Raw genomic sequence first — 18,541 nt, 5'->3', positions numbered from 1 at the left:
ACTTCATATAGCTCAGCTTCTCAGATTACTTGTTGAGGATACAGACTGAATACATATGATGAAAGGATAAAACATTTCATCATTCATACCTTTCTTGATTTTAGTCCTGCAGTTCTTGTTTTTATGTGCCATCAAGTTGACTATAACTCACAATTATTTTATGAGCAGCATATCTGAACCTTACTCTATCCTGCAGCATCCTCACTATCTCCGATATGTTCCAGCCCATTGTTATGGTCACAGTGTCAATCGATCTTTTTGAGAATCTTCCTCTTTTCCTCTGATCATTCACCTTTTCCAGCATGATGTCTTTTTCTAAGTACCAGTACCTCCAGACAATATGCTAAAAATATTTGAGATGAAGTTTCATCATTCTTTCCTCTGAGAAGCACCTAGGTTGGATCTTCTCTAAGACAGACTTGTCTGTTCTTTTGACAATCTGTGGGATATTCAGTACTCTTTGGTATCCCCTTGTGTTGCTCTAATAACTATTTTATTTTGTTCTACGAACTGATTCAGATACAAGTTTCTCATGGCACAGGTAAATATTTGCAATGAATAAGGAGTGTTCTTTGTGAGGCAGAGAAGGGAGCAGAGAGCTAAAGATAAGCAGTCAGAATGGAGGACTTGGCATGGGCAAGAGACTTCCTCAGAGAGGGAGTTAGTATCCTAGTAGGTAGCTCCTTCCCTTTCAGTCCTGACATTGCTGTGCACCAAACTTCTCAGCAGTAGCCACTCTTGTTTAGGTGGCAGTAATTTGAGATCAGCATGCTTTTTCCATCTTCCCTGTGGGTCTGATGTCCCACAGAATAAATCATTCTGAGGGGAGAAGTAAGACCCTAAATGAGATTGGTTGATGCAACAACTACAACAATAAATTTGAACACACTTTCCAGTCCCTCTTGTCACCTGGACCTTCCAGGGCAGGCATTTTTACTAGACCACCCCCCTCCTGGATCCCACCTGCAGAGGGAAAATGTGTCCACCTTCTTGGCCTTCTCGACTCCCCCAAAACTGCGGAAACAGCCTATTACACCCAGTGACGATAATGGCCCCTCAATTGAATTAAGAGAGTTCATGGGAAGCCCAAGCATGAAATTAATTTTTGTAAAAGTACAAATTTGGAACAGCAGTAGAAATGGGGGTGGGAAAAGATTGTGCCTCCACCACAAAAGTTCCCACCCCCATGCATTAGCTTCCAATTCCCCTCCTATACAAACACCTCCTGGCTCTCTGAGGGACCTTGGGCACTGGGCCAGTCACAGTATTTGCAATTCTCTCTCATTAATGGGTAATTTCCCCCTGAGTGGAGGAAGTGGAGGAGTCTCCATTCTTGGCAGTGTGTGTGTGGCGGGGGTGGAGGGTGTGGGGGGGGTGTGTGAGGCAGAGAGGGGAAGAGCAGGGAGTGGCAGCATGGTGCCCTCCCGACCAGAGTTGCTAAAACCCCAGGGGCCTTTTGAGTGCCTCTGGAGATATGAACCTCAGACCTCACTAGGTTAGTATTGGAACCTTCTGGAGAAATTAAGGCCAAAATGGCCTGGGACTTGTCTAAATTACATAGAAGCAAATCAGCATCCAGATATTCTCTAAGTTCTATTTGGTGTCTTAAATAGCCCAAACCCCAAACCCATGTAATCCTCCATTGTATTTCCAAGGCTGTAAAACTTTTACTGGAAGAGATTGCTTATTTTTCTTCCAAAAACAAGATAGTGGACTCAAACCCCTTATCTTTTTGTTAGCAGTTCAAAAATGATGTGTTACACCATGAGGGCTCCTTAGATGTGCTGTCATAAGACGGAATATGTAGCCTAGAAGAGGCACATGATGGTCAGATTGTCAATGTATGATCCTTAGAGCTAGTAAATTTCAGGTGGTGTGGGGCAGAGGACAAAGCAGGGACCTGGCATCGGATGGGCCCGAGAAAGAATCCCAGTGCATTTCCAAGACTTTGGACAGCCAGTTTCCCTCTCTGAAAATCAGTTTCTCTCTCTGTGCAGTGTAGTATTTTAGTAGAGGAGATGTGATATGATTTAAAAGTGACTCTCTGACACCAGAAACAGTATTCATGGTGGGTCTCCAGTTGAGCGAAGGGAACGAGGCTCTGGGAAAGAGGTAAAAAGGGATGCATGACTGGAGTTGTACAGATGGGTTAATGTGCTTTTCTATCTCTGCTATGCTACGCATGGCCAAGGTGAGTCCACAGGAGGACGAGCCATTCTTACCTGAAAGCTTAATGAGTAGGGTGACACATGTTAAATTCCAGTTTCATGCAGCCCAAGGCTGGGACTGTGGTCAGCCCTTCATGCCATCCTCCTCAAAAGCTGAACAGATGAAGTTTAGAAGCTTCATGGATGCTGTGAATGCCTACTACTGGGCATCTTCAATGCTGAATGCCATCTTAGCCTAAAATTCCATGTGATTCTGGCTGTACAAAGAAACTACCAAGAGAATGTTGGAATTCCTTGTACTTGGCTTCAGTCCATGCCAGTTCATGAGGTGGCCCAGGTTAGGGATAATATGAGCATTGCCTGGGTGACTCTCACAGGCAGTCAAGCTAAAAAGACCTGGCCCAGATGAAGCTATGAAGCCTTGGCATGTTAGATGAGGGATTCCCTGACAGAGCGTTTCACAGCAGCAACAGAGCAGGCGAGACATGCCAAGGCACTTATGGAAGGATATTTCTAGATTTTCTGAGACTTTGAGCCAACAAGATTTGGATCTTTCCAAGAGCAATTTTCGCCTCCTTGCTAGTCTTGACAGACATAGTGTGACTAAAGGGCAAAATATGAGGTTAATGGAAAGCAAACATCTCATCACACCAGGAGGAGTATTGAGAAAAATGTTATTTTCTCAGGATCTCCCTACACAGGCATCAGTGACTCAGCCAAGACCGTGGCTCTGTCAATCACTCACTGACTATTTTTCTAACCCCATGTTTTGTGTTTTTTCTTTATTAGCAGAACACAGATAGGAAAGGAGATCAGCTTGCTGATGCACAGGCATGGGATTGTGTCCTCACAGCTCACTAACATTGGGATGCTTGGTTGGATGCTCATGTGCAGAGCTGGAAAGTAGACAAACAGGCTCTGTCGACTTCATCCCAGGACAGTCCTGGAGACCTGAGTGGGATTCTGGGATGTCAGTGAACCTTCACTCTCTACAAGCTCCAATGAAGGTGTTCAATATGTGTTATCTTTGAGTATTTTTCAGACTCTGTAAAACCTCTTTGCTCTGATCATTTCATAGGATAATGCTGGGCCTCAGGCGGCCAACCCAAGTACAAACAGCAGTAGGGACAGCATAGGAATTTTGAACTGATTTCTTGCTTCTTAACCAAATGTAGCAGTATGGTCCCTGTGATCCTGTGCCTGATTCATCTGCTTTCATGGTTATTCTAGTTGCCTCCAAAAAGTTTTCTCTTTCTTCAGACTTTCTTTCCTTGTACTAAATCAGGAATCAGCAGGCTTTTTTTTTTCTGGTAAAAGATCAGACAATAAATATTTAGACTTTGCAGGACATGCATTCTCTGTCAAAATAACAACATGGCTGTTGTAACATGAAAGTGATCATAGAAAGGATGTAAACAAATAGTGTAGATTTGTCCCAATAAAACTTTATTTACAAAAAGCAAGTAGTGAGTCAGATTTTCCAATACTTGCTACAGATGATAAAAGACTGCAGCCTTCAATAAGGATTACATCTACACATCAAGAAAACAAAGATCTTTATCACTGGGCCAATAGGCAACATCTGATAGATGTAGAAAGGATTGAAGCTGTCAATAATTTTATCTTACTTAAATCCACAGTCAGCACCCTTGGTACCAGCAGTCAAGAAATCAAGAGACATATTACTATACACAAGTCTGTTGTCAGGGATTTCTCCAAAATGCTGAGTCTTCAGTTTGAAGACTAAGGTGCATCTGATTAGGCCATGGTCTTTTAGGTTATATGCTATGCAACTGAGACCTGGACATTGAACAAGGCTGACAAAAGAAGAACTGATGCCTTTGGGTTGTGGAGAAGAGTGTTGAATACCCCATGAACTTCCAAAACAACTAAATAGATATGTCCTGAAAGAGCTGCAATCAGAGTGTTTCTTGGAGGGAAGGATGGTGGAACTTTATCTCTCATACTTTGGGCATGTTGCTAGGAGAGATTATTCCTTGGAAAGGATATCATGCTTGGAAAAGTGGAATGTCAATGAAAGAAAGGAAGACACCCACCAGTGAGTTGGAATGATGCATTGGCTGCAGTAATGGGTTTAAGTATATCTGAGATGTATATGTATATACATATAATGTATATCTGAGGGTAGCACAGAATAAGACATAATTCAGATCTATGCTCACAGGGTTGCTATGAGTTTTGCTAGACTCTGTGGCACCTAACAACAACAACATACAACACTGAGCACTGGTGAGATAATGCACTACATATAGGGCTGTCAACTAAAAGGTCATCAGTTCAAGTTCACCAGCCACTCCACAAGAGGAAGATGGACAGTTTTGGTTTTGTTTTGTTTTTTTAAAAGTATACAGTCTGAAGAATCTGATGGAGGATTGTTATAAGTTAGAACAGACTTGACAAGAGTGGGGTTTTGGTGCTACATTTATTACAAGATATGGTCTCAACATTTTCTACCTCAAATCTGCAAAGTGAGTTTTATCTATGGATTACAATGCTAACCTAAAAATTGCTTCTCTCTGATGGTTCAAATACAGCAGCAATTTCATGGGACAAAGATAGTCTCCTCCTGGGCAATTTGTAGACTTGGAAACCCAATAGAGGATCAGTTATGAGTTGACTCTGACTTGATGATAATGAGAAGAAGAAGATTTGAGGTGTTTTTAATGTATTAATAGCTAATTGATACATTTTTTTACTAGTCTCTATCTTGATCAGATATATCAGATCAGATATTCAATCAAATCCTTCTGCAGTTTACACACTTTCAAGGTTCTTGTGATGGTTAAAGTTGGATCAGTTGTACCACAACAAGATAAAGGTAAATAGCCCAATTGAAAAATGAGCACAGGATATGAACAGACACTTCACCAAAGAAGACATTCAAATGGCCAACAAATACATGAAGAAATGTTCAAAATCCCTAGGTCCAAGAGAGATGCAAATCAAAACAACTATATGATAGCATCTCACCCCAGTAAGAATATAAAATTTAACAGAGCAGCAAACAACAAATGTTGGCGAGGTTGCAGAGAAACTGGAACCCTTATTCACTGTTGGTGGGAGTGTAAAATGGTGCAACCTCTATGGAAGGCTGTATGACGCTCTCTCAAAAAGTTGCAAATAGAAATACCACTTGACCCAGAAATTCCATTACTGGGAATATACCCTAAAGAAACCATATCTGCCACCCAGGCAGATATAGGCACACCCTTGTTTATTGAGGCTTTGTTCACAATAGCAAAGAATTGAAAACAACCTAAGTGCTCATCAACAAATGAATGGATAGAGAAGCTCTGGTATATTTACACAATGGAACACTATGCAGCATTGAATAACAAGGAACTCATTCAGTATTATTTAAAATGTGTGACCTTGGAGGACATTATGCTGAGAGAAATATCTCAGTCACAAAAGGACAAGTGCTGCATGGTGCCACTATTGTAGAATGAGACTGACATCAGGGTTGGAGTGAGACTGAGAAAAATTAGATAAATTATGTATACTGCATTGAAACAGATGAGGGAGAGAACTGTTTGAAAGTGATATATGATTGGGTATTATGGTTATGACAAGAGTCCAGAATGAAGGTTGCATAGTGGAGTGTACTCGGGGTGGCTGGGGGGAGGGGGACGGGAATTCTACACTAATGAAATCATTTTTCTTTTACTTTTCAAAGAGAAGAGTAAACTGGGTGGAAGGGTGGGCAGGGAGAAAAATGCAACAATGAATGTATGGAAATCCAAAATCTCTGTAAACATTCATTAAAATTAATTAAAAAAAAGTTGGATCAGTTGGCTAGGCCATGGTTCTCTGGCTTATCAGTTATGTTTGTAATCATCTCCCAAGATATGTTACAATGCATACCTCCATGATGAGCAGCCAATTAATTGAATGGGAGTTTCCTTAGGAGTGGCTTGCATCAAACTTAAATATTGTAGTTCTGACAAACATCTTCAGTTGTTTGCTTGATCTGAATCCTACATCTGTCTCCTCATCTTTTGTATTTGAGACAGTGATTTGTATTCCAAAGCTTTGCGTTATCAGCTGACTGTTTACCTGTCATTCTTGGGTTTGTCAGTCCCTGCAACTGAAGAGATGGGAGGAGCCTCTAGCCTGATATGTGGATCATAGACTTGGGACTTGCCAGTCTCTATAACTAAATGAGCTGTTTCCTTAAGATAAACCTCTTCCTGCATATAGTATATAAGCTTCACTGGTTTTGCTTGTTGAGAATTCATCCTAAGACACTTGCTACCAAGAGTAGTTCTAGGAAATCGTGAGACTGTTTCCTAAATTATTACTTAAGTCTTCTGGTCTTAACATACTGTTGACCATGCATTCATTAGTAAAGAGAACTAAAAATATGTTGTGATGTGACAATATTAATTCACAAAATATCAATATCAAAGGATCAAGTATTGAGGAGAAATGGGTTCTGGATGATCATTTGTTTGATATTGTTCTACAATTTTGTCAGAATGAGAAGTATAGGGAAGTTGGTTAGGTGGTTCTACTTAGGCTAGACAAATTGGTTAAAGAAAGAGATGAGTACAGAGTTTTAAATCACAATATAAACACCATCTGAAAGATATCCAAGTTTCCCACTGTGGCCTGAAAGTAAGCTTCATTTCTTGTAGTAATAGAGTTGATGTTGCCAAAAATAAAACCCAGGGCCTTATAATACAAATTGAATTATCAACTTAGAGCAATGCTGAAGGTAAAGTGAAGGCAGTGATTGGGAAAAAGATGGCAACCTGAAATTTGGGGTAGGAATTTATGGTGAGGTTGTTGCTCTTAGACACTTTTCAGTCAATTCTGCTTCAAAATGACATTGTTTCATGTATTTTGGGCATGTTTCAGGAGAACAAGTGTTTGGAAAACGAAATTATTCTCGACTCTGTGTCAGGCTTATTACTTACTCTCTGACCTTAAGTTCTTTGGATTTGAACCAGTGGTCTGGCATATTGCCTGACAGTCTTAAATCCATTCGTTTCCAAAGCCAGTAGTCTGTCATCTGACATCCTGATCTTGGGTTTATCATCCTATGCAGCTATGTGAATCAGGGAAATATTTATCCTGATGTCTGACTCACAAACTAGGACTTGTCAGCTTCCACAAATACATGAGCCATTTCCTTGAGATAGTTTTTTTCTCTGTACATATAAGCTTCACTGATTATTCTTCTTTAAAGAACCTTTCTCAAGACAGATGTATTTGTGCTCGCTTCGGCAGCACATATACTAAAAAAAAAATTGGAACGATACAGAGAAGATTAGCATGGCCCCTGCGCAAGGATGACACGCAAATTCGTGACGCGTTCCATAAAAAAAAAAGACAGATGTATTTACAACAATGGGGGAAAAAAAAGAAGAATAACTGAGGCTATTTATACACAATGAAACACCTGAGGAATTTGGTTCTTTGCTTTGGCCATTTAAGATCATAGATTCAGGGAAAAAAAACAACAACAGTTAATTGGACTAATAACATGCTTAATGCTTCTTTTATACCTTCTACTTCATCATGTCTGGGGTCTTGAGGAGGTGAGGTGATTTTCTATTCACATGAACAAGACTTTTAATTCTGATTAGAAATCATCTTACAGAGATTAGAAGAGACTACCAGTAGGACAGCTCACTTTAGATTACTTCTTTGTCAAGACAAGCATTCTTCATATCTCCCTGACCTGGCTCACAGCCTTCTTGAGTTTTGTATGGGTTAGTACAACTGACAGATACCAGTATGACAGGGACTTTGAATTCCAAATTAAAGATTTTGACCTTTGCCCTAGAACAACCAAGGGTGAGCTTGTCTTAGGCTGAGTTCTCTACAGAAGCAATACTGGTAAAGTTGATATGTGTGTATATATGGAGAATTTATCTCAAATAAAGGATTCAAATGGTTTTAGGGGCTGACAAGTCCCAACTCCATGGCATAGACATCAAATACAGGTTTCTCTCTCTTTTTTAAAGTTGTGATTTTTAAAGAAAGTTTACAGAAAAGTTGGATTTTCATTCACTTGAGGCTTCTTTTTATGAAGTTGCAGGCAATGATTAATCCAAGATAGACAGGTAAGATGGTAAACTGCTAGGTCAAGACTATAGAAGCTAAAGAATATAAAAATCAGCAGACAAATTTACTAACTGTGAGCTCAGGTTTGCAGATGTTAATGAATCTCAAGATCTTCAGGCAATACAGCACTTCACTGCTATCCAATTTCAAGTTGTGCCTGCCCATTATACAGAACCAACTCTAAATAGATAAAAGTTTTCTATTCTTCAGTCTTCCAGTCATAAGTAACTCTTCAAAAGGCAATAGACACGGAATGGGAGAGGGAAAAAATATGACAGGAGGGAAGACTAGCTTTTAAGCAACTTGCGCATGTAGTTTATTAATGTTTTCAAGTTCTGTCCAAGTGTGGTCTTGCATATGCCACTTTCATCATACAATGAAGTGTTGCTGTGTACTTTCAACTATGTGATTCTATGTCAGAGAGTACTCAGCTCATTATTTCGTGGTCAGCCCATGGTAGTCATTCAGTCTACTAAGGTCCAGTAACAAGGCTAAAACTTTATCCAAAAGACAGTAGTTATCAACAGAGGATGTCAGGGATTTGCTATTAAATTCTAAGGATCTATGTTGGAAAAGAACACTGAACATCCCATGGATGGACCCAAGAACAAACAAATATATCTTGAAAAGAATGCAGCCAGAATGCTTTTTAGAGGCAAGAAAGATGAGGCTTTGCTTCACATTCTTTGGACATGTTGCTAAGAGGGGCTATTATTTTGAGAGGGATTTGGTGCTGGAAAGGATGGAGAGTCAGCAAAGGAGAGGAAGACCCTCAACTAGGTGGATTGAGGCAGGGACTGTCACAATAGGCTCGTGAGTGTCAGAAAGTGTAAGGAAGGCACAGGATAGAACAGGGTTCAGAATTTTGTTCATGAGGTCGCTATGAGTCATACTTGACTTGATGGCACCTAACAAAAACAACATACTGTGATTCACCAGTAGCAATCTACCAATGACTGAAAACTCTACCACTGCCACTCAGCCACAATTTTATCAATTAAATCATAGCCTACATTCGAGAGTGGTTTTCATGACATCCCACGTCTGTTACAGAGTCTTCTCTTGTTCTGTGCCCCACTCAAGAATAGCAGCATATCAACACACCACTCTTGCCAAAAGATAGGCCAACTAAAATAAACTTAACAAATGCAGAAGACTAAACTACACAGTCAGCCAACATGACATTGTGGATGTATTCTGAGCACTGCACCCAATTAATACTCAATTCACTGTCCTCTCACGTGTACATGATACATTCTCCAACTGATCACATATTAGGGTGCAATGCAAACCTCAACAAATTAAAAAAAAAGAAATAATACAAACTGTCTTCTCAGACTACAATCCCATAAAACTTGAAATTGGCCATAAGAGGATAAAGCTCATAAAGTTATCAACGTGAAAGTTAAATAACACCCTGCTAGTACACAATTGGGTTATTGAAGAAATAAAGAATGAAATACAAAAGTTCCTTGAAACAAATGATGATGGAAATACAACATATCAAAACTTCTGTGATGCAGCTAAGGCAGTCCTTAGCAGTACATAGCAATTGGCAAACACATAAAAATGAAGAAAGAAGCAAAATAAATTATCTAACTCAATATCTTCATCAAATAGAACAACAATCTAGCCCCATAGCCTCTAGAATAAAGGAAGTGATAAGAGCTGAAATCAATGAGATAGAAAACAGAAAAACAATTGAAACCATCAATAAGACCAGGATCTGTTTTTTTAAAAAAGATAATAAAATGGAGAAACCATTGGCAAAAAGAAAAAAGGAGAAGACATAAATAACTCGATTAAGGAATGATAGAGGTGAGATCATAACAGAACCAGAGGAAATGAAACCTATAATATCAGAATATTATGAAAAGCTATACTCAGGTAAATTAGAAAATTTAGAGGAAATGGAAAAAATTCCTTGAAACTCATGCCCTACCCAGACTGACATGGTCAGATGTAGAACACTTGAACAGACTCATCACAAAAGAAGAAATTGAGCAGGTTATAAAAAGACTCACACACACACACACACACACACACACACACACACACACACACCTTGAACTAGATGGCTTAACGGTTGAATTCTACCAATCATTGAGAGTAGATTTATCACCAATTCTACTTAAGTTATTTAAAAATATAGAAAAAGAAGGAAAACTCACAGAGAAATTCTGTGTAGTAACCCTAATACCAAAACCAGGCAGAAGTATTACCAAAAAAGAAAACTACAGACCAATATCTCTCATGAACATAGATGCAAAAAGCCTTAACAAAATCCTACCCAATAGAATCTAAAAGCACATCAAAAAAATAATTCATCATGACCAAGTGGGATTCATAAGAGGTATGCAAGGATGGTTCAACATAAGAAAAACAATCATTGCAATTCAAAACATTAACAAAATAAATTACAAGAACCATATAATCCTAGCAATTGATGCAGAAAAGGCATTTGACAAAATCCAACACCCTTTCCTGATTAAGACACTCAGCAAAATTGGAATAGAAAGGAATTTCCTCAACATAGTCAAAAGTAGAATATATGCAAAACCAAGAGCAAATATCATTCTCAATGGAGAAAAACTAAAAGCATTTTCTCTGTGAACAGGGACCAGACAAAGATGTCCACTGTCACCACTGCTATTAAATAATGTATTGGAAGTACTTGTTAGGGCAACATGACAAGAGAAGAAATAAAAGGTATCCTGACTGCCAAAGATATGGTTAAATTGTCGCTCTATGCAGATGATACAATAGTGTACGCAGAAAACCCCAAGGATTCAATAAAAAAACCAAAACCAAAACTGTTAGAGCTAGTAGATCAATTTAGTAGAGTGGCAGGATCAATAACCAAAAATTAGTGGAATTCTTTTATAGTAAAAAATAGAACTCAGAGAAGGAAAGCAAAGCAAGAAGCAATATTATTTACAATAGCCAACCACAAATTGATAACTACAGAACATTTCTGCAAGACACAATAAAAGACCTAAAGAAATGGAAAAATGTGCCTTGTTCATGGACAGGAAGATTCACTATTGTGAAAATGGCAATCCTATCAAAAGCAATCTACATGTTCAACACAATCCTAAAACAGATACCAAATTCATTTTCTAAGGAGATTGAAAGGGAAATTGTCAAGTTTATTTGAAAAGGAAAGAGACCCCGAATAAGTAAAGTATTTCTGAAAAACAAAAATAAGGTGGGAGGCACAGCGCTCTCTGACCTCAAAACCTACTACACAGCAGCAGTAACCAAAACATGGTACTGGTACAATGACAGGCACATAGGCCTGTCTAGAATTGAGAACCCAGAAATGAACCCACTTGTCTATGGTAAACTGATATTCAACAAGGATATAAAGCTTATCAAATGAAGAAATGATAACCTCTTAAACAAATGGTGCTGACAAAACTGGACTGCTACCTGAAGAAAGCTGAAAGAGAATCCACATCTCAAACAGTACACAAAAATCAACTCAAGCTGGATCAGAGACCTCAGAATAAAGCCCCAAACCATAAAGCTCATAAGAGACAAACTGGGACCAAACTTAGAGGGCCTAGTCTACAGTATGAAAGGACTGCCAAATACAGCAAGAAATACACAATCTGAAGAGCATAAAATTGATGAATGGGACCTTCTAAACTTGTTATGCATCAGAGAGTTGGACAATGACTAGGAAGGATAGAAGGAGAATTGATGCCTTTGAGCTGTGGTGTTGAAGAATAGTATTGAATGTACCATGAACTGCCAAGAAAACAAACAGATTCATCCTGGAGATGGTTAAACCAGGCTGCTCCTTGGAGGCAAGGATTCTGGGGCTTCATCTGACATACTTTGGACATGTTGTAAGGAGGGGCAGGTCCTTGGAGAGCAACATCATGCTTGGGAGGGTGGAGGGATGGCGCAAGAGGAGAAGACCTTCTGTGAGGTGGATTGATTCAGTGACTGTGGTATTTGGGATGGGTGTGTCAGAGGCAGTGCGATTGGCACAGGATAGAGCAAGGTTTAGGGCTGTTGTACATAAGGTCACTATGAGTCGCAAGCAACTCGACGGCACATAACAACAACAACAACAACAACGATTAAATCTCTGTGCTTATCAAAAACTTTTTCCAACACAGTGAAAAGAAAACCTACTGACTGGAAACAAACATTTGGCAATACCGTCTCAGACAAGGGTCTCATAATGAAAGTTTTCAGTATCCTTCAGGGCCTCCAGAAGAAGACTGATAATCCACTATAGTAAGAATAGTCAGACTATTCTTATTGTGCTTTGACTCTACTGTCTATTACTGTAATCACCTTTGTTAATTAAGTGCTTCCATGTGGCCTCTACCATCATGAGATTCTATAACTTCAATTGTAGTTGATGTTGTTGTGTGCCATCGAATCAGAACAGACCCATAACTGAACTTCCAGCAGATTTTTAGAGGAAATTTAATCCCACAAGAGGAAATTGCCCATCCTTCTCCAGTGGAGCAGCTGGCATATTCGAACCACGTGCTTATAGGATTGTAGCACAGCTTCTTACAACTAAGCCACCAGAGCTTTTAAACGGTTCCCACTCTCAATTCTGGTTTACATAAAATGACAATTACAGCAGTCTTCAAGATTGCTGGGACTCCTTTCATAACTGTGTTCCTTACTACTGTGGCAAAAGATGTATGAAATCTCCCTGAGTGGGTCTTTATGGGTCTAATTTATAAATTCACTCTAAAATGTCAATTTTCCTAAACCTTTTGATATCTTATCTACACAAGGCATTTCAGGTATTTGGAATTAAATTGTATGTCACCACACAATCTATGCTTTAACATAACAGTCAAATAAAATATTAGAACTGTCTCTTGAGCTGAAACATTGACTTCAGAATCTGCTTACTGGGTCCAGATCAATAAATAAAGTAGTGTGATTTTTCTGTCCCTTGCACCATTTTCCTACTCTTTCTTTTTTATCATTTTATTGTAATTTGAGTAAAAGTTTAAAATGCAGATTGGTACTCCACTCATACATATTTTTTGTGACATTTCTATTTTATAACTTTTTATTTGTTTTATGACATTTATTACAATTTTGACGTTGTAACAGGATCCTTCCCATTATTTCTTCAGAGTTCTTGTTTTCATTACAAATTTTATCACTTCTTTCTTTCCGAACTATATCCCTGGACAAATGCTACCCTTGTGATTTGGTATGTTTGATACCTCTAAAGATGGAATACCTCCCTGGTGTTATTGTTCAACCTACTTAATTGTGCTCATGTGAAATCTATACATAGACCAATAGATTATTGTGCAAACAGAGCAAGGAAACACCATGTGATTTAAAATTAAGTTATGATGTGTCAGTGATTCTCACCACTGGGCCAATTGGCAGCATTATTATGGATGGTGAAGAGATTGAGGTTGTTAACAGTTTTAGTTTGCTTGGCTCCACAATAAACACTCTTGGTATCAGCAGCCAGGAAATCCAGACACAAATTGCACTGGGAAAATAATTGGTCAGGGACCTCTCCAGAGTACTGAAGAGCAACGATATCAGGCTGGATACTAAGGTGAACCTGGTTCAGGCCATAGTCTTCACAATTGAATGCTATGCGTCAGAGAGAAAGAAGAAGAATTAATGCCTTTGAGCATTACTCAACTTGGTGCTGGAGAAGAGTGTTGAATATGCCATAGACTGCTAGAAGAACAAACAGGTTCATCCTGGAGAGGGTGAAACCGGGCAAGGATTACAAATCTACATATTTTGGACATGTTGTAAGGAGGGACTGGTCCTTGAAGAGGGACATCATGTTTGGGAGAGTGGAGGGACAGTGCAAGAGAGGAAGACTGTAGATGAGATGGATCGATTCAGTGATTTGGGTAATGGGAGTAGGTATGTCAGAGACAATAAGGTTGGCATAGGATAGAGTAGGATTTAGGGTTCTTATATATGGTTGCTATGAGTTGCAAGCTACTCAATGGCATATAACAACAACAACAACAATGTGTCAAGTTATATAATTTCTCCTTAACTATTCAATCTGCTGAGCAAATCTTTAGAGAAATTGGGCTCTATGAAGAAGAATGTAGCATCAAGATTGGAGGAAGACTCATCAACAACTTTCATTACACAAATAACACAACTTTCCTTGCTAAAAGTGATCAGGACTTGCACTTGCTGCAGAAAGTTAAACACTGCAGCCTTCAACATAGATTACATCTCCATGTCCAGAAAACAAAAATTACCATCACTGGACCAATAGGCAACAGCATAATGGGAGAAAAAATTGAAACTGTCAATGAATTAATCTTACTTTGATTCACAATCAATACACTTGGTACTAGCAGTCAGGATATCAAGAGACTGGAATGTCTGTAGTCAGGGAACCCTCCACATTATTGAGGAATAATGATATCAGTTTGAGTATTAAGGTGTGCCTGATTTCAGATCTTATCAATCACTTATTAAGCACCTGAGAACTGGACAATGAGTAAGTATGAATAAGAAGAGTTGATGCAGTTGAACTGTGATGTGGGAGAAGAGTACTGAATATTACATGGACTGTTAAAAGAATAAGCAGATATATGTTGGTCAGATGCGGAGGGAAGAATCTACTAGCAGCCACTGAGAGGGCACAGAGCCAGCCACGAACCACCCAGTCGAGCTGCCTCCTCCACCACAACTGCCACTGCCGCACCCCCATGGAGGCCACCAAGGATACATACTCATGAGGATTGGGACATTACTGAAAATGCCGAATCCAACCACGAACCCCAGTTTGAGGCAATAGTTTCCCTTCCTTGAAAAAGAAATTAAAATGCTGGAGAAGGTGAAGAGGAACTTTTAAAAATGAGGACAAAGCTATACATACCACTTCGCCTCTGAAAATGATCTCCACGAGTGGAAGGAGCAGGGCACTGGCGACGTGAAGCTCCTAAAGCATAAGGAGAAGGGGAGCATCCGTCTGCTCATGGGCAGGGACAAGATCCTAAAGGTCTGTGCCAACCACTATATCATACCACGATGGAACTGAAGCTGAACGCAGGCAGTGACCGAGCCTGGGTCTAAAATACCCATGCCGACTTCGCCGAATGTGCCCCAAGCCAGAGCTGCTTGTCATCTGGTTCCTAAATGCTGAAAATGCACAAAAATTCAAAACAAAGTTTGAAGAGTATAGGAAAGAGATTGAAGAGTGATAAAAGAAAGGACTGGAGGAAGAACGATAATGCGGAGAAGGTGGTATTAAATCTCGAGGCTCTTTCGGTGAAGAAGGATGGCAAGGAGGCTGCTCCTGGGGCCAAGGCGACTAAAGGTGAGGAGGCCGAGAAGGTGGAAGAGAAGCCTTTGGTTACTTTCCTCCCCCCTTCCCTTTTTTCCGAGTTCTTTTTATTTTTTAATCCCACTCCTTCATTTTTTAAAATTTATTTTTACTGGTTTTGTTTACAAGGGACTTTATAGAAAACAGTTTGTACTCCTACCCTCCCCCCCAAAACAAACAAACAAACAAAAATCCAACCCAAAACAAGTTGCTAGGAGGGGTTATTCCTTGGAGAGGGACATCATGTTTGGGAAGGTGGAGGAATGGTGAAAGAGAGGAAGACCCTCAACCAGGTGGATTGACACAGGAACTGTAGCAATGGGTTTGAGTTTGTTAGAGATTGTGAGGATGGCACAGGGTAAGACAAAGTTTAGCTAACTTGTTCACAGTGTTGCTATGAGTCACTGTCAACTCCTTGGCACCTAACAACAACAACAACATTTGTGTTGTGAAAGTTGTTCCACAGGGTAAGTTCAGTTCCAAGCTCAAATATGGCTAAGGATCACAATCTTGGAGGTTCTACTAGTCTGTATTAGACCAGTAAATGTTTCCATTTTTTAAAACATATTTTCATTGGTTTGCATATAATCGTTGCATACATTGTATTTTACACAGTTGATTACTATATATTCCTATTGCAAAAAAAGGTGACACAACATGTGTGGAAATTATTGAACAATATCACTAATATCACATGTAAGCAAGATCCTGCTGAAGATTCTCCAGAAACAACTGCTACAGTACATCAGCAGAGAACTGCCAGATGTACAGGCTGGGTTTAGAAGAGGTCATGGCACTACTGACATCGTAGCCAACGTTAGATGGATCTTGACTGAAAGCAAAGAGTACCAGAGGAAAGTCTATCTGTATTTCATTGACTATGCAAAGGCATTTATGTGAATCTCATCAAATTATGGCTAACCTTGAGAAGAATGGGAGTCCCAGAATACTTAATTGTGCTGATGTGAAGCCTATACTTGAGACCAGGAAGCAGTAGTCAGAACAGAAGAGGAAAACACTGCATAGCTTAGGATGAGGAAATGTGTGTGTCAGAGATGCATCCTATTGCTATACCTTTTAAATCTATATGCAGAATAGATCATTTGGGAGTCTGGACTTTATGAGGAGGAATGTGACATCAGGGTTGGAGGAAGATTCATCAACACCCTGTGTTATGCAAATAACAACCTTGCTTGCTGAAACTGAGGAAGGCATGAGATGTATGCTGTAGAAGGTCAAGGGCTGTAGTCTTCAATATGATTGAAGCTCAATATCAAGAAGACAAAGATTCTCATTGGAAGCTCCATAATGAACAGAGAAGAAATTAAAATTGTTGATAACTCCGGCTTGCTTGGTTCCACAATCAACATTCTCCCAGCACCAGCAGTCAGGAAATCAAAAGATGAATTGGGAAAGTCTGCTGTCAGGGACCTCTTTAGAATACTGAAGAACAATGATGTCAGTCTGGAGACTAAGTTGCACCTGATCCAGGCCATGGTCTTTGCATACTTTCTATGCATCAGAGAGATGGACAATAATTAAAGATGATAGAAATAAGAATTGATGCCTTTGAGTTGTGGTGTTGGAGAAGAGTGTTAAACATATCCTGGACTACCAGGAAAACAAATAAGTTTATCCTGGAGAGGATGAAAGCAGAATGCTCTCCGGAGACAAGGATTTTGAAGGTCTGTCTGACATACTTTGAGCACATTGTCAGGAGGGATGAGTCCCTGGAGAGGGACATCATGCTTGAAAGGGTGGAGGGACAACACAGGAAAGGAAGACCTGGGACGAAAGAGATTGACTCAGTGACTGAAGAAATAGGATTAGATCTGTTGGAGACAATGAAATTGGCTCAGGATAAGCAGGTTTCAGAGCTGGTATACATAGGGTGGTTATGCGTTACAGGCAACTTGATGGCACATACAACAACAACATGCTTATTATTATCCCATCTTTTCAGATCCCCATTGGATCTTTCCTGTTTCTTCACCTCCCACATCATATTTTTTGTTAATTTTTAGTTTGTTCTGCATTTATATTTCACTCTATCTAGGGCCCTCTATTTTGATCCATTTTTTTTTCTTTAAATATTGGTTGGAAGCAGGAGTGGCATCACTTCCAAAATAGCTTGCCTCCAGAAACTCAGTGAAGTTAGAGAAATGATGAAAGTTATACATGTTTAGGACTTCAGTTCACAGGGTCACTATGAGTCATCTATGACTTGATGGCACTTAACAACACTGGTTTATTTATGAAGTTCAAATACATTGTTTTCACATTTCCTTCATCTCCCTCATCAAACTGTATAACCCTATGGTTACCTCCCTAGCCTCACCCCCTGATTGCAGACAGTCTCAATCCAGTTTTTGGTTTTGGATGTTTTTTTGTTTTTGTCTCAGGGTCATAGAATTTATGACTCATAAATTCTATTTCTACAGACTTTTAAAGTCTGAGATTAATCAGCATGCATTAACAATAATTGATGACTGGAATACAAAAGCTGGAAACAAAGAAGGATGGGTAGATGGAAATTATAGACATGAGACTGGAGGCAAATGACTGAATTTTGTACAACTTATTAATTGCAAACATATTTTATTAAAAAACACACAGTGACTACATACATAGACCTCACCTGATAACTGCACATATATCAGATTGACTACATCTGTGGAAGGAATTCTTGGAGAAGCTCAATATGAGCAGTCAAGACAGGCCAGTGTTGATTGCGGAACAAACATCAATTACTCATTTGCAAGTTCAAACTGAAGCGGAATAAAACAAAATTTAAAACAAGTCCACAAGAATCAAAACACAACTTTGAATCTATTCTTTCTTAATTTAGAGATCGTACCCTGGTGAGGGATATCATGCTTGGGAGGGTGGAGGGACAGCGCAGGAGAGGAAGGCCCTCTATGAGGTGGATTGATTCAGTGACTGGGATAATTGGGATGGGAGTGTCAGA

At 39.4% G+C, this 18,541-nt stretch overlaps 1 pseudogene; it reads left to right on the top strand.

The window, feature by feature from the left end:
• Window positions 1-2,182: 2,182 nt before the first annotated feature.
• Window positions 2,183-18,541, top strand: part of LOC102856315 — a 17,160-nt pseudogene continuing 801 nt past the window's right edge.

Source organism: Elephantulus edwardii, unplaced genomic scaffold (genome assembly GCF_000299155.1).
Source record: "Elephantulus edwardii isolate Elephantulus edwardi_28Jun2011 unplaced genomic scaffold, EleEdw1.0 scaffold00364, whole genome shotgun sequence".
In the NCBI taxonomy this organism is placed as follows: Eukaryota; Metazoa; Chordata; class Mammalia; order Macroscelidea; family Macroscelididae; genus Elephantulus; species Elephantulus edwardii.
Note: the sequence above shows the minus strand (reverse complement) of the source record. Positions and strands in the feature narration are given on the sequence as shown.